The sequence below is a fragment of the Mytilus galloprovincialis genome, chromosome 11, assembly GCF_965363235.1.
Source record: "Mytilus galloprovincialis chromosome 11, xbMytGall1.hap1.1, whole genome shotgun sequence".
Lineage (NCBI taxonomy): Eukaryota > Metazoa > Mollusca > Bivalvia > Mytilida > Mytilidae > Mytilus > Mytilus galloprovincialis.
In genome coordinates this window covers 56,166,589-56,185,718 of record NC_134848.1, presented here as the reverse complement: position 1 = coordinate 56,185,718, position 19,130 = coordinate 56,166,589, and positions in this window count along the sequence as shown.

Below are 19,130 nucleotides of genomic sequence, written 5' to 3'. Positions count from 1 at the left end.
TTCCGTTTTAAATTTTCCTCGGAGTTCAGTATTTTTGTGATTACTATTTATACTGCCCACACAGTGGTCGCCTTTTCAGCCCCTGCATTATCTAGATTTTGCGGCACCCTTTGCTGTCAACTCCTTTTTGTTTGTTTTCTACGCTCTCTTCAAGCTCCGTCACAGCTATTAACCTGTCTATCTAAGCTCTATCTAACTTGCCAAACAATCCAACTGCTTTATTTCCATGTAGATATTTTAAATGTATAATTTTACTCAGACCTTCTGTCAACTACTGAATCTAACACATTAAACGGGGAACGTGTCTATTGGACACAGATAATGCCCCAGCTTGCATTTAACGTTATAATGAGTCATTACTCAAGAACGGTTAAAGTGACACTATCCAAATTCTCACTTGATCTGCGTTTGATGGTTTTGAGTTTCATAAAAAAAATTTGAGGCAAAATAAAATTAAAGAACGGAAACTAATTGTTGGGACGTACGTATACGTACTTACGGACGGACAAGGGTAACACTTGATGTCTCCTCCACTGCAGCGGTTGATATAAAAAAAAATCAGATGTTTTTTTTTTATACTGAAATTGTACATACCCTACCAATGCCCGACTATCCCTACGACCCCTATACGATGAGGTCGATCTGGTCTAGCAGAGATCAGACTGAGATCGAATAAAGTTGATTTGGTCTTTATTAGTCGAGTAAAGATCGTGTAGAGATCGTGAATTGGTCGGCATTATCGAATATGTATTCATTTAGTGGTCGGGTTTGAGTCGTAATGGAGTCGTGAATGGTCGGGTTATGGTCGTGTACAGTCGGATAGCAGTCGGGTAGAAGTCATAAACAGACCCGATCAAGAATTTGGTCAAGCTTGGTCGTGGAAGTTTGGACAATCGGGATCATCGAGTTGATCTGATCGGCAGTGTGAACCTAGCTTAAGACAGATTAGAAAGAAGTGCAATAAAATAAAAAAATAAGAGACCAAAACCCCACCGAAAAATATAACACAGGCCACTAACGGATCTTCAATGCTGCCAGAAATTCCCACTACATGGTTGAACTGGCATCTGAACATTAATGCATACTACGTCAGCAACATTGATACCAATTTGAACAAAGTAACATACATAGAAAAACAACAAGGGCTAGAAGTTTATGATTTGTGACTGACCCAAAATTGAAGCGGGGTAAAACATGTTTTGTGATAACTAATACCCCTATACTTCAAGCCAAAATAGAATAATTTGTATCTGCGAAATATTATAGGTCATCTTGTTCTCGTTGTATTGCTAATTATTGTGCAGTAGAATAAAACCCTGAAGATGATAAATGGGTACCACCTGTATTACCATTAATTAAAACAGAAATTGCATACAAAAGAAATATTTTTTTAGCAAAATAAATGTTAACAGCAACGAAACTATATTCCTACAATGGATATTGATATACATGTAGTATGACGGTAATTATCCCAGAATACATTACTACATAGCATAATTATAATATTGTCTATAAATAAATTAAAAATATAATGTATGAGTGTACAAAAACAGTATGTTATACAAATTATGTCACCAAAACTAAACAGTATAGTTGAAGAAGTGTTAGATAACGCATGAAAAACGATTTACACAAAATTGAATAAGAAGCGACACAAATAATCAAAATTCCCGCTAGTCTTAAAAAGAAAAGGAAAACAATATGTTCACATGTTGCAGCAACCCACTAATCCATGTTCAACATACATCTTGTTTTTAATGGAATTGTCTTTTGTAATTTCTTCTCCATTTTCCTGCTTTTGTCTTTTTCCATTCTGTGGAGAAAAAAAAAGATAATTTAAAACTAACAGGTATTTTTTAACCCTTAAGAGCACCCTATTGACGTAATAATAATATCATTTAAATGCAAAGGCGGTCACGGTGGTCGTGTGATATATGACGTTATATTACTGTAATCACTAGCCAGTCAACACTGAGGTTTTGAATTCGAACCATGTTCTTGCGGTTGCACTTAACCTACATTGACTAGAATTGTCAGTTTTCCTTTCGAAGGTCCGTGGTTTGGCCGGATACTCCGGCTTCTTCTACCAATACAAACTGGCCGGCACAAAATAGTTGCGAATAGTAAATAGTGGCGTACAAATACCTACAATCAATCATAAATGTAAAAAAAAACCGCAAACGATGAACATTATAAGTCATGTGGATACAGACATGCATGCGCACTCGACTACAATCTTGGTTGACTAGTAGGATCGTCAGTTTTCCCATCGAAGGTCGGTGTTTTTTCCTGGCACTTTGTCTTCCTCCACCAATAAAAAAATGGCCGCAATGAAATAGCCCAAAGGGAACTTAAAAGTGGCGTTAAAAAATCAGAAATCAATCTGCAGTACAATAAGGTTCCGAATGTAGTAAAAGTGAACATGTGGCTACAAATATGATCATTACAGTTTCATTTATAATTAGTTACCTTATTTTTTGTCAGATCCTTTACCATGTTTACATGATGCTGAAAATACAATAAATTTAATCAAGGTAACAATTATTGTTGTATGAAAGAAACCAAATACAAACAAACATATGGTCAAAATATATTTCAAAAATAACAATCTCAAATTGCTATTCACAATGAGTCGTTGCTTACAACGTCTTGATTTTGTATTTAATGAATATATATTAGTTATATACATGCATTGGTATATGCAATAGTATTCTTTGTAGAGATTCATATTTACTGCATTAATAGTCTGCATCAACTTTTAAGCTATATTTCAAAATTAGGCAATACACATGTCTAGTCTTATTTTATCAGAGCTGGTACTTGATCAAAATAATTTATAATGCTTAAATTCATCAATCTCCTTTGCTTATTATAAGGGGTACTATTACATTCATAGCCGATGACAGTAGAGGGTACTATATTTTCTGTCCTGCGTGTCCGTACGCTAGTTTATACCGTATGCCATTACTTGTAAAATGTTTGGTTTAGGTTAATTATCATGATTTTTTGTCACATCAATATAAATAGTTTGTTTGTGAGACAAACTTTTTAAATTTACGCAAAATGTAGATATTTACTAAGATATCAATAGCATAAACACATGTTATCGGGCACAGTGTCTTGTGAATCATATTGTTGTTACTTCTACATAGAACAATAGTGATAGTGATTGCTTTGAGTCTTTTTCCTTGATATTATTAAAAATATTTTATGTCCTTAGATTTATACTGATTATTTTTATATTGTTTTTTTTTTATCTACAAATAAATCAAGGCAATCCATTGTTATCGATTAAACGCAAATTATTTGATACTGCAGTTATATGGTCAGTGTATTTGAAATTCGCATGTAATTAAAATAGAGGCTCCAATGAGCCTTTGTCACTCACCTAATATTTGTATTTACAATTGATGCATGAAATAATGAAACTGTTATACTTTTGCTTTAGTTTCAGAGATATAACTGAAAAACTGTATTTCCCGCTACGTTGGTTGGAAGGTAGGGTCATCCAACACATATTTTAAATTAGAAACACTAATGCTTATAGTGTCCAAGTTTGATTAAATTTGTCTTAGTTGTTTCAGTAGAATGCTTTTGTGAAAGATAACAAAAATTTACGATAACTTGGTAAATCTGACTATAAAGGGCAATAACTCCTTATGGGGTCAATTGACCATTTTTGGTCATTTAATTTATTTGTAGATCCTACTTAGCTAAACATTATTGCTGTTTGCAGGTTATCTCTATCTATAATTATATTCAAGATCAAAACCAAAAATTGCTAAATTTCCATAAAATTACTTATTCAGGGGCAGCAACCCAAGAAGGGTTGTCAGATTTTTCTGAAAATTTCAGGATAGAAATATCTTTACCCATGACTGTTTTGCTCTAAATGCTTTATTTTCAGAGATATAAGCCAAAACTTGCATTTAAAATGACCAATTCAGGGGAAGCAACCCACCAACGGATTGTCCGATTTGTATTTCAATATAGATAGATCGTGACCTGATAAACAATTTTACCTCATGTCAGATTTGCTCTAAAAGCCAAAATCTACATTTTACCCCTATGTTCTATTTTTAGACATGGCGGTCATCTTTGTTGGCTTGTCGGGTCATCTGACACATTTTAAACTAAATACCCCAATAATGATTGCGGCTAAGTTTGGTTAAATTGGGCTCAGTAGTTCCATAGTAAAAGATTTTTGTAAAAGTTAACGACGGACGACAGACGACAGATGCCAAGTGATGAGAAAAGCTCATTTGACCTTTCAGGTCAGGTGAGGTAAAAAGGAGAGATTATATTTAACAAGTTTAAAGCAATTTACATTCACAGGAACATCTATCATATGAATATATGCAATTTGTAAAATTTATTTCCTGAAAATTTGTAAGCAGCAAGAGGAACAAAATTTATTTGTATTCTTCTGAGTCGTCATCCGAAAGTAAAGTGGATAAATCATTACGGAAAAAAACTCATACTATAAATATTAGTTTACAGTATACAATGGTATACGTCACTTAAATAGAAAAAAAAAACATCAAATAAAAGCAAGTAGACAACTTATGGATTATTCTAGCTAGATTCTGACATATTTAAAATGTATTCAATTTAAAATAAAATGTAAACATTGTACTTATAATGTATTTAATATCAATTTCAATAATCTACACTTCTGAAAAAAAATAATTACCTCGACATTTTCCTAAGTTACATGTCACTGACTCAATACCAGGTCCAACACAATCTTTTCCATCGTCAGAAGGCTTTGGGTTGTCACAGCTTCTAATTCTGTGTTTAATACCGACCCCACATGAGACAGAGCATGACATAGACGACCATGAGCTCCATTGCCCGTCAACTATCATAAAAAGTACTGAGTTTTAGGTATTTACGGTTAACTTTTATGTACAATTTTCTTTTTTTAAGCTTTGACAAAACTTTCTTCTAAGCGAATTGATGGTCTATTTACATGTATGTTAGTAGTTAATTCTCTAAATATACTAATGAAACAAAAACGGGTCGATCATTATTGAGTGAGTAAAATACAAACGTTAAATTCGATTTGACTCCCCAAATGACAGAATGTACAATAACACTAACTGACTGTTCAAATGGAAATTTTCATACGTCTTTTTTTCTACATTTTTTTTGGTCAAATCTACGGCTTAACGGTCTCAATTAGAAACTGAATGCATTTTTTTCATATAAAGGAATATGTTACTCTCTAAAAAAAATGCCAATCTCTTAATAATCTACCTGGACAATTTTTTAAGTTACAAGCATTAAGGTATTCCATATTGTCCCCAACACACATCTGTCCGCCTTTAGAAGGTGCTGGGCTATCACATCTTCTTTTCCGGTATACAGAACCGTTTCCACAGGAGGTAGAACATGGCGTACTGATCCAAGATCCCCATTCGCCATCAACTGTTAGAGAAGGAGAATAAAAACCATTATTATCAAAGACGTCTGTGTAGTGAATTCTGTATTTAGGAAAATTTGAAAAGGTTCAACATGTTCAATGTTTACCTTATTCAAACTAACTGATAAAATTTTGGTGAATTTTTAACGACAAAATGATGTAAGTTTCTTTCCACTGGGTCAACTTATAAATGTATAAAACTCATACCTTCATGATGTTAATATACTACTGTTAGAGATAACTGAGGTCCAAACTTAAGACATTTAGTCAACGTTTTGGTTTGTACAACAATACTACCCTTCTGGATATACATAACTTAACTTTTGTGTTTCAAGAGATAAACACATGCAGATTAGTTTAAACTATTTTGAATATCTTCTTTTCATGTGTTAGCTCCTACTTTATGTAACATTTCTTGGAAATAGAACATTTGCACTATTTCATATTACTGCACTGGGAGCACTAATTATGTTGTCATACCTCATTTATGCCATGTGACAACAAGTTTGGTCACCATTACAAAGATAGTATTTTCATCCAAGAATTTATGTTTGAATATAAAGAACATGAGTATCCGTAAATAAGCAAGCAAGCCAACGACATTAATATGTAATAACTATTTTGTTTAAACAAAAAGCTGAAATGAGTATTTGTTTTTCGGGCATCCGATTATTTTTGTTATTCTTTTAATTTAGAACGAGACTTGTATAATTATATCCTTCCTTGGCAAAGCATAAGATTGACTCGTTTTGAATTGCAACTGCTTTACAAAATTCTTAAAATGCGGAATTATGATAGATACCATTTTGGGGTTTTATAAGTAAACATATGTAGTTTATTTGCTTATCCCTTCAAATGTCTTTGTTAAACAGTCATGATACTCAAAAAAATTTAAACATCAAATATAATATGCTTATTGTGAAATATAAATTATGTTAAAATTAATGAAAGGGTTCGACATCCTTTAACTTCAAGGAAACGGTATAAATATATAGAAGATGTGGTATGATTGCCAAAAATACACCTCTCCACAAGACCAAATGAAAAAGAAATTAACAATTATAGGTCACCGTACTCCCTTCAACAATGAAGAAAACCAATACCGCAGTGTCAGCTTTAACACGCCCCGAAATGACAAATGTATAACAGTTGAAACGAGAATGGCTCGAGGGCTGATATTGACCGAGGGTTGATGATACATGCGTTATGAAAAATGTTGTTTTTATCATATACTTGACCTATGGAGTAAATAGATTATTATATTGATCCTCTTAAGTGGCTCTCAAATTGAAGTTCAACGAGTGAAAAGTTTACGGACGTCGGACCCCAAATGCAGTACATCCAATCATATGTAATATATTTATCGTATGCCTCAGTGGAAAAGAGAAACAACAGTATGATAAATTCTTTCATGGATGAAGAAAATAAATAAAATTCAACAATATACATAATGAACACTGTTTGAAAAATCAACATTTTTAAAGTAACTTTCTTAATTATGTTTAAATATTGTTACAAATGCATTTATTTTATCATTGGTTTGGGTTTTTTTTTTCTCTTCATTTTTCACATTATACTTTCCTGTCTCCAAATTATTGTTTTATATCCTACTTTGTAATGTTTTTCACTAGAAATGTACATTTAAGGTGTATTTTCCGGAATTTGCCGAGTACCACCGGAATGCCATGCGATAACGTTACGAAAAGGCATGTGATAAACTTTTCATATCAGCCTGCAAAGCACCAATTAAAAAAATACGAAATTTCCGTCCATTCAATGCTTTTATCATACGGTAAAAATCATATGTTATTTCGTCTAAGTATATAATAATACATCATATCAATTAATAGAAGTATTTATTTTAGCGTGTCAAAACTTGTAAAATGTTTAAGAAGAAAAATGCATCGACTGTGAATCAATTATGATATCCAAATTGGGGCCATGCACCTTAAAATATGGTATATTTACCTGGACAGTTTGTTGAATTAAAGCTGTTTATGTCAATAGTTGTGTTAAAATCATGGCATGTTCCAGTAAAAAGTTCCAATTTGGTTTGATTTTTAGTCCATTCAATCAAATCTAGCATGGTACAACACATCAGCGGGTTTCCTTGTAATGTTCTAAAATGAAAACGTATGTTGCAATAAGAAGAGGCAGAAGTCAAAAGATGTTATGTGGTTCCGTGTAAAGTGAGAGGGTTAAAGCTATAAAACGAGGTTTAATCCACCATTTTCTACATTTGAAAATACCTGTACCAAGTCAGTAATATGACAGTTCTTGTCCATTCGTTTTTGATGCGTTTTGATATTTGATTTTGCCATGTGATGATGGACTTTCCGAATTGATTTTCCTCTAAGTTCAGTATTTTTGTGATTTTACTTTTTATCTAACAGAGTAAAAAATTCGTGGATTTAATTTAGAAAACCAAAGAATGAATGTTTAGGTCAAATAAAACTTGAACAATATACGTTTTGAAAGGAGATTGATTGATCGATTGATTGCTAAACGCCCATTGACAAATATTTCTTGCATATTCAGGACTAGAAGTAAATCCAACATGTAGGTTCTGCAATAGAGAAGTCCGGGATTAAGAATGGAGAACTTAAGACTGCCACGGAAAATGAAGATATATATTGGATAGAATATATCAACGTGCAATGAACCTATAATATATCTTAAAAAACTTTTACTTAAGACTAAAAATGTAACATGAAAACAATACCCTCCTTGAGGGACACCGATCTCTTGCTCATACAAATCAGACATGTTTGAATTTACCCAAAACAAAAGCTTGTGTAAATCATACGCACAATTCGTAAAAACTTGTCGTTGAATCAAACAGATTGGCGGATACTGTTGTCAAATTATTATTGTTCAAGTATCTGAAATTAAAAATACAAATGTTGATAGAAATGAAACAATTTAAATGAATTCAAAGACATCGTTGTAGGTGTCATATTCCAACCAGTCATCACCATTTAGGTGAATTTAAAGACATCGTTGTACGTGTCATATTCCAAGCAGTCGTCACATATCTTTTTCTTTATTTTTTTTTGGAACATTTCATTATAAAAATCAATGAAAAATATCTAGCCAGTGAAAAAAAAGTTTCGCTCTGATATAAAGTTTTTTTTTCAAATCGTGTACAAACATATTTTCATCATAAATATTATAAAATATGATACGTTCTTTAATTTTACGTTTGAAATATGGTGCCTCAATTTAGAGAATGATATTTTGGTTTTTAATGATCAAAACAGTATCTGAAAACCGGGAGTTTACAAAACATCTGTAAAAACAGCGGTAGACACTTTCGGCAGAAACAATTGAACCTACCAGAGCACCTTAATTCATCTCTTATTTCTGGTCTTCAATTGAGATCATGTTGTCTGTCTATAAAGGAGTGTAGCTATTTATTAGTTTACTTTTTAAATAAGTTTTATCATCAAGGATAAAAACCTTTACGTCGGTAATAAGAAGAAAAAAAAACAAAATAGGCAGATTTTTGTTACTAGTGATACAAAAATATTACGACCTTTCATTTAAAAACTGAAATTACTTCCTTCAAACAGGAAACACTACCTTACAAAACAGAAAGCTCTTTTATAAATTGAAAGTACCAATCGGGCAGTGCTTGATGTTGGAAATTAAACCTTGCTATCGGTTACATACTTCATTTATAAAGCTCCCTTGACAAGAATTTCTCTAATTTGTCGTCGATTTATCCCATTCTTCACCCATTGTATAAAAACAATTATCAACTTGTGGTTAGTTTGATCTCAGTTTTTTCATTGGTTAAAATCCGATTATGACGTTGAATTGTCTTGCTTTCCTCTGTATTTCCTATTGTGACGGCATTGAAAAAGACGACCATGACTGATGAACACATCTTTATTTCAGATCATTCACAGACAGAGTAAGTTTGCCTGCATATTGTTGTATAAAATATTTAATTTTTTACTATAGAATAACAATTTTGGATAAAGGAAACCACACATATATGTTCACATGGAAGCTGTTAAAATGCTGTGAAAAGAATAAAATGAAGCAAACAATTATCATGATTGCCTGTGTATGTCACAACTAATGAAATAACGAGTTGAATCAAGCCTTTGATTAATGTTGTTTTTTCTTTTTAAAAACAATGAACGAGCTTAATTTTTACTTTGTCATTGCGATAACGTAAAGTTGAATTGTTTACGAATCGAAATACAAATGCTTCGTCCAATCAAATGACAGAACAATCTGTATATTATGGGTACTGTATTTTATATCTTAATCATGTAGTACGTGATACTTGCAAATTATTGATTTGTTTGATTGGAGAAAACCTGCCTGGAATTGTCCCTGCACACATTTTGTTTAATGAACATTTTCCAAAATATAACTTGTACTAAGAAATCTTACGTCTTCCGTTCATGTTTCACAAAATATGTCTTTTTCCTAAATAGCCATCGTTGATTGATTAATTGTTGGTTGCTTAACGTCAAGTGGCAAACATTTCATACATATTTAGGACGAGAACAAGTTAACAATAAATACAATAGGTAGTTCTTGTCATAACAGAGGCCATTCGTAATGGTCGGTGAAATTTGGAATGCGGGTATATTGGATAGGGACAGAAATTTGACCCTGCAACAGGCCACTTACAGAACCCTCAAAGAGTTGTTGCAAGGGTTTTTAACGTGCAAAGAGCGTGGCACTTTCTTTACACGAAGCATCGGGTTTAACATCCCAATTCTGCCCGGACGTGACTACGAACTTGATACATCCCGCACAACCAAACGGACGCCCCACTTCGGCAAGCGTTTTACTGCCGACCGGGAGAAAACCAAGTGGCCATATTTCGTTTCCCTTGGGGGTAATTAGATATCCTTATTTGAAATTAAGAGTTAGCTATCAGTCGGCTGCATTATCTATAATACAAAGCAACTAATTCATTGGTTACTTTTTATGTTAAAAATCTACGCATAATGTTTATTCAGGAAACTGAAAAGGCATCCCTTTTAATTACAAGGTTAAATTCCGTTTCTTTTGAATATAAGTCACCATCGACCAACATAATTCAAGTAAGACATATCAACTTGAGCTCTCAATATTTTGAGATTGGTTAACATTTCCATCCAATTTGGAATATGAATGGTATTTGGCGAGTTTATAGCATTTGGTGAGACTTATATAATAACAAAGTAATTAATAAACATAAAATGGAGACTCTAAAGAGCATGTGTCGCTCACCTTGGTCTATGTGCATATTAAACAAAGGACACAGATGGATTCATGACAAAATTGTGTTTTGGTGATGGTGATGTGTTTGTAGATATTACTTTACTGAACATTCTTGCTACTCACGATTTTCTCTATCTATATTAAACTTAGCCCTTTCGATACAGAGGAAAATATTTTTAAACTATATACCCCAATGATGGTTGTGGCCAAGTTTGGTTAAATTTGGCCCAGCAGTTTCAGAGGAGAAGATTTTTGTAAAAGTTAACGACGACGACAACGACGGACGCCAAGTGATGAGAAAAGCTCGCCCGGTTTGAGCCAGGCGAGCTAAAAATGACGAACCTTTTGATTAATTAACACTAAAAAGTGTTTGCACATTGTACTTAAATAATACTTACAAATATTCCCAATCCTGACCTTTGAACGCTCCGGGTTCTATGTAAGAAAGCGTGTTGCCTTGTAAATCTCTGAAAGCATTTGAGAAAAAAAGTATTTACTAAATAATTCTTAGATGAATTTCAGCATCGGGTGTTTAGTTGGAACAAAGAATATGGAACAATAATTCAATTTCAAGGAGGAGGGGTTGTGTTTTTTTTTTTTCTTAAAAAAAAAATTATTCTGATCCCCAATTTCATGAAAAATAATATTCTGGTCATGCAGACGTACAAAAAAAAACAGATATTACTTAAACCATATTGTGTTAAAGATTGAAAAAAATCATTTGATCGATAGCTATGAAACGAAATTAAATTGTTAGTGAAACAAATGTCTACGTTAAATAAATTGTACAGATACTGCAACAATATATTAGACGGGTAAAAAAAGTGAAACGAAAAAAAAAAACCACAACAAAGTGTGCCAACAGGTCAAATTAACACGTTCTTTTAATTTCATTACAATAAAAGGTACTTTATGAAAATATACAGGATGTTTTTCAAAATGGAAATTAAAATGCAAATATGTTTCTTTATATAATGATACATAATTATGACGAGATATGTCGCCCGAACAACAAAAAACTAAAATATTTACAAACAATCTCTTTCATTACTTAAATCTTGAAGTTGGCTGAAAATCAAATACTGTCTGTACTTACAACACCGAAAGTGTAGTAAGATTTGCGAATGCGTCGGCGGTTATACTGGAAATGCGGTTCCCTTGTAATTCTCTGCAAAATATTTAAAATACATCGATCTATATTGCATACATGTAAGTGTAACATGATTGATTGATTGTTGGTTGCTTAACGTCAAGTGGTAGATATTTCATGCATGTCCAGGACGAGAACAAGTTAACAAGAGATACAATATGTAGGTCTTTACTAGGCCGTCCGGGATGATGGTCGAGAAAAATTTTGTCTGCCATTGGAACATGAAGGTATATTTGATAGGGATATACAGTTTGCCCAGCAACAGGCCACATATGGACCTCTCAAAGAGTTTTTGCAAGGGTTCTTTACGTGCATAGAGTGGACACTCTCTTTACACGAGGCATCGGATTTAACGTTCCATTCTGACCGAGTTGCAAATTTGATACAACCCGCACAGCCAAGCGGATGCAAAACTACCGCAAGTGTTTTACTGCTGGTCGGATGAAGACCAAGTGACCATACTTCTTTTCACCAGTCACCCTTAGGGGTTATTAGTGAAACAAGAATTTCAATTGCTGAATATCATCAAAATAACTGACACATTCTCCGTTAATATTATGCACTCATTGGAATTCAGACTGTTAGAACAGAAATTTTATTAACACCGACAAAAAACAGTTTACCATAAATAAAGATCTACGTTCAAATTAAAACTTAAAAAATCTGTATTATATCTTATATATTAAGGTGGTACCAAACACCGTGACTTAAATTGATTTGTTTAATTTAAAAAATAAATAAAGAATACTTACAAAATTAAAGAAAATTCAAAACTACGACAAAAAAACTGAACTCTGACGAAATTCAAAACGGAAAGTCCCTAATCAAATGGCAAAATCAAATGATAAAACACATTAAACGAATGGACAACAACTGTTATATTCCTGACTTGGTACGGGCATTCCTAAACGTAGAAATGGTGGATCGACCCTGGTTTGATAACGCTAACCCTCTCATTTGTATGACAGTCGCATCACATTCCATTATATTTACAACGATACGTGACAAGAAACAGACAAAATAGGTAAAATTGACAAAATAGGGGTACAGCAGTCAACTCCGTGTCACAATCTCAATGAACAAAACACTTTATCGCAAACATTCATTAGATATACAGCAGTTTAACAAACACTATTTTTTTTATCATTGAGAAGCTTAATAGTTCATTATTAAAAGAACGTAATTAAACGTTTATCTGATATTTACAGAATATCTCCCTGCAGTGTTATGTGCTACCTTTAAGCAGTTTATACCAATGTCTATTGGTGTGTATGTAAATGTTAAAGTAAAGCCTCAAAATCGAGATGTGATTTTATAATACATTTTAAAATTCAATATTCCATTGTTTTACTTATATTATTTTTAAATCATAAAGACAATAAGTAACCAGATAGTAAGCTTACATCAAAAAGAAATTAGAAAGTCAACGTTAGTTAATTTTTGTAGGTATGACATAATCTGAAAGAAACTTCCTAAATTGGTTTCTCAAACAAAAATGTTTCTGAAAACGACACGTTTATGTGCATTTAATATCTATTATAAGAAATGTCTTGTTCTGAATCAATTTATTATTTTATCATAAATTGAAATAAAAGGTTATAGTTGAAAATTAAGTATTTAGAAACCAAATAAAAACCTACAAACCTTAAAAATATTTAATTTGTTTAATAAAATCTTAACTTGACACAGTATTTGTACGTTTTCAGGAAATACTCACATTTCAAACAATGATGTAAAACCAGAAAATGCTCCGGGTTCTATGCTTGAAATGTAGTTATCTGATAAATCTCTGTAAAGTATATAAATCAAATATATTGTATAATAGTTGTCAAAGGTACCAGGCTTATCATTTGAAACGTCAAACGCGCGTTTCGTCTACACAAGACTCATCAGTGACACTCAGATCAAAATAGTTAGACAGCCAAAATAGTATACAGTTGAAGAACATTTAGGACCCAAAATTCAAAAAAGTGTGCCAAATACGACTCAGTGTCAATTTTATTAGATATGCCTAGGATAAGAAAATCCATAGTATAAGTGTGAAATGAGTTGCAACTGCTGTTTTAAAAAAAATGTGAACCAGTGATTCATCACGTGGTGGTTCATCATAAAATTCAAGTAATTAGATGAGATAGTCAGTTACTATAAAACTGCAGATATCACTGACTGTGTTCTACAATATAAACAATCGAACTTATACAACCAAGTTCTCAGGCTATCCAACGTTATAATGTAACACGTGTCATTAATTTAACCGCCGTAGTATAAGTTTATATTTATATATAATTGCAATTCAAGTCAACCCGAAAACAGAACTCAACTTGTAAATACGACCTCAATTAAACAAAAAATGAAAAAAAAAACCCAATGGTATCACATTTGATTTTAAAGAGGTATATACCAATTTCCATTATGACATTTACATTTTTAAGTAAGGTAAAAACCTATTCATAACATTAGTAGTAAAACAATTTTACCACATTGCATCAACATCAAAGTGTAGTTTTATATTACATTTTACAAATTCTGTATTCCGTTTAATTTATTAAATATGTTATTTTTAAATCACAAAGACAAAAATAAATATAACGTAATACTTTTATTACAAAAACAAGAAAATCAAATAGAATGTTCAAACTTAACGTCCAGTGACAATTATTTCTTTTATATTAATGACGAAAACACACTTACAATCAATACAACGGGAATTTAGACTGCCGTGGACAATAGGGGTATATTGGATAGGGACAGAAATGTTCACGACAACAGATAACCTACAGACCTATCAAAGTATTGTTGCAAGAGTTATTTACGTGCAAAGAGTAGAAAACCCTCTTGACATAGAGGCTTTCGATTTAACATCCCAATTCTGACTGGAAGTGACTACTGTTTACATCCCGCACAGCAAAATGTTGGTCTAACTGCCTGTCGAAGGAAGACCGATGACAACCATATTGTTATTCCCCAGTCACCCTTTTGGGCTAAGAAAAAGGGCAGGTATCTGAAAGAAACTTCTTAAATTGTTTCTCCTACTAAAAACTTTTGATAAAGACGCATTCTTATTGCTTTCAATTTCTGAGCAATAACGCGTATTGTTATAAATGTATTAAAGATGTTATTCAAAATAAAATAAAAAGGTCCTTAACGTTATTTTGTTTCATTCGTATCATAAAAGAAAAACATGTATGTACTTACAGTTTATAAAGCGATGTTATTCCAGATGATACTGATGCTATTGAGGTAATCTTATTCCCACCAAGTCTTCTATAAAACAAAACAAAAACAAATATTTATTCTTAGTCTATTGTAAATTGGGCAGTATCAATTTGTTTTGTAATTTGAGTATCCGTTAATAAAGGCAATAGTAGTATACTGATGTTCAAAAGTCATAAATCGTTTGAGAGAAAACAAATTCGTGTTACTAATTAAAACCGATGAAACAACAGAACAAGTGCAACACAAAACAAAAGACAATGCAACATAACGAACTATTAAATACAAACTGCCTTATTCCTGACTTTGTGCAGGACATTTTAAAAAAAGTCATAGGATCATCGTTCAATATCATACACATTCTTTTTTTTTTGTAAAAATGTCACTTATTGATAAACAATTCACTCAGTTTAAAATAAGTTTAAGATGAAACGTTTGTACAGGACAACGTGAACCTTAAGGACAGACATTCAGTGTATCAGAGTTATAAGGATACTGTCATCAAAATAACAGATAAAGGTTACGTGGATAACTATATATTAGAATTCACACTTAATTCAATATACAAACAAAACAATCCGCTCTTCCATTTCGGCATTAGCATTCATGTTGATCAAAACATTAATTTAATCAATTTATGTGATAAAAATAACCCCACAACATCGAAGTCAAATTGATTTCTGATTTTTACATTCTGTGACTGGTAATTACTTTTGTAATTAATTTGCAGTTTGTTTGATCCCATTTTCCTCCTTTATGACTAGTCCAGCTGCTTCGTGCACATGTTTTGAAGAATTAATGATTAAGGGTTAATGATAAAATTATGAAACTTTTTCCAAATTGTATTTTCATATATGGACATACTCCAATATGGAAGCAATTTTTAAGATGTCTGCCAATCAGTCTTAATTTTACAACCATGTATACATCTTGGAAAATAATAGTCACACCAAAAGTTTAAAGAAAACATAAAAGTATAACCCAGCGTTTTTAGTTAATCATAACGTTTGTTAAGACTTCTTTTTTTTTCAAAATGGCCGAAAAAAAGTAAAAGAGTCAAGGTTTTGTCGATATGTTTTCTTCTAAAGAATTGCACTTTGTTGCTCATACAATATTCTAAGAAGTGCGTGTTCGTGATATTATGGATGCTGATTGAAAGACAATTAAGAAATGGACAAATTCGAACAGTTATCGGGACGCCATCTCAATTTGTTTGATAAGTAGTTACCATCTGAATCACTTATGATCATAGATATGTTCCACCACTCGCTTCTCCAAAGATTTCTCTTTCAACGATTGTGGTAACATCAAGATGAGAAGTGTATCACCAATGTCTACTGACAATGAGAGTAACATCACGTAGTCTCCCATTTGAACACCTAGTTTGCATCTACATGTAGTTTTGATAAACGTGCACTCGTATTGTCTGTGCTCTCAATGTTGTGTTATTTGCTGTTTATTTTTCTATGTTATCAGCCAATGTAAGTCTTATTTATCCATCGTTCAGGTATAAAAACTCTCATTAAATCATTCAAAGTCATAGATAGTAAGACTAGTGATATAAGCACTATTACTGTATATGTCTCATCAATTACCCTTAAACACGAGCATTTGTATAGATGTTATTGGTTGAACAATAACTGCTTATCCTTTCTGATAGAAAGTTGTCAGTGGTTGAACAGGAACTGCTTATCCTTTTTGACAGATAGATGTCATTGCATTGGTTGAACAAGAACTGCTTATCCTTTTTGATAGATAGGTGTCATTTGTTGAACAAGAACTATTTCTCCCTTTTGATAGATAGGTGTAATTGGTTGAACAAGAACTGCTTCTCCTTTTTGATAGATAATTGTCATTGGTTGAACAAGAACTGCTGATTCTTTTTGATAGATAGTTGTCATTAGTTGAAGAAGAACTGCTTATTCTTTTTTTATATATTTCGAAATTGTATTTGTGGTCTACAACTTTTTTCCAAAATTTCATAAGGACAGCCAATTTAGTGTCTTATAAAATCGAGAAAATCGTCAGTCAATAAGACCGGAAGTCGCAAAAAGTCGAGGAGTAAATCTTCTCGTTAATCTCTAACAGCTAGCAGCATGTGTGCTAAAGACGTAACAAATAGATAGTAAACATAGACAAATTCGACAACAGGTTTGTCATTTAATGTAGAAAATGAATTGAGAGCAGAAATTTCAAGAGACCGTTAATTTGGTGAATTATCGTATTGACATTTTCTACCTCTTTTAAAAACGTTGTTTTTCAAACTGTCACTCCAGGTGGTCATCAAGAAAGGGACAGAGAAATTAGCCACTTCAGGTGGGCAGAATATTTCTCATGGTTCTAGAGACATTGCCACGTCAGGTGGGCATAACTTTCAAGGGTCGCCAGCAGCTACATTTTTGTAGAATGGGTTTAGTTACAACCGCATACGTGCAACAAGCTTTGGGTTTATTATTGGAAAAATCGTCAAATAAACAAATTACTGCCAGATTAAGATCGTTAATCGACTGCTTCAACTTATAGTTTTAAAAGGAAAAGGAAGTACTGTCATTTATACTAGTCAAGACATAAATGGTCCAAAAGTGGCTACAACTGAATGTTTAAATTTTCCACTTCCAAAGATGACGGCTAAGCCTAGTTAAGCAATATAGGTGGATTTAAAACCTTATTTCAGGATTCTTGGTTTTTTTTAGACAATAGGCTGATGGTGAAAGAAAAGGTTCTTTTTGTGGCAATGTTAGATCAAAATGACTACATTGACAAGTCAATATTTTGTGTCACAATCTGGAGATACTTGACGAAGTCATTAACTTTTATAAGCCCAATTGGACAAAAATAACAAACGACAGTTGGGTTTTAAAAATAAAGAAAACATGGTTACAAATCAGAAATGGTTGGTAAAATTCCACAAACAGGAATAAAGAACACAAATGTTCCTGCAATAGATTTACCTATTCTGATATCAAAAATAGAAACAGTCGATTTTGAACTGTAAATACATTTGAAGCCTCTGATCAAGTGTCTCAAAATTTAAAGTTCATTCTCTAAACAGTGTCTTAAACTTAGTACAAAAAACAATGAAAAAGTGATTGAGCAATTTGTCTCGACCTGAAAGATGCATATTTCTATATACCAAATCACGAGGTACATAACAGGTATCTAAGATTGTGTTTCAACAATCAGTGTGTTCTGTGGTGGAAGCTCTTTAACGAGCCAAGCATATTCGTATAACAAATTATCTAGACGATTATTGTTTGATAAATCAGTCAAAACAAATGCTGGTTTAACATCGAGAGAAAACGTTCAACCTTCTTTCAATTTAAAATTCAATGTTAATTTTTTTTTTTTAAATGTCAACATCTGAATACAAACAAATAAAAAAAAAGCTTTGTTTGGTTTATTTCTTTTGTCTGGAAAATTTCTTAGATTCACCGAGGTCATGTTATAATGTACGTACTGTAAAACCATCAATGCATCACACATTAATGTTTCATTCTTAATAATTTTCCACGTGTCCAAACTATCTCTTTTAATTATTGTTCTAAGGGACCGTTCAATATTTATCAGATGGATGGGCCGGTGCATTCTTAATATTGTTTCATTAAAAAATTATTGCCCATCCTTTTAAATTCTGGAGAAAAGTCCTTGCCCATCTAAAAAAATCTATAAAAAGTCCTTGCCCCTCTAAAACTCTATAAATTATTTAGGTTCTTTTTCTATTTTTAAGTTTTTAAATTTTTATGTCTTGAAATCAAAGAATAGACTTTATACAAAATTTAAAATGTGCTAGTTAATTCTATATGTATATATCTATGTGTGTATCAGAACCATACATTTTATTGATTTTCAAAACCAGTATGAATATACATGTACAGATTTGATTTTATATGTACAGCCTCAAATACAATATTGATTTAAAATAAAGGAAATAATTTAAATTAAGGGACAATAACTCTTGGACTAGTAAACATATTATCATATACTGAATTACTAATTATTGTCCTAATAACAGAACATGTTTATAGTTCAAATATCAATGTCCCGTTATCTATTCTACTTTTCAAAAAAGAAATTTAATATGGTCTTTTTAAGCAAATATAGGCAGACATGTTT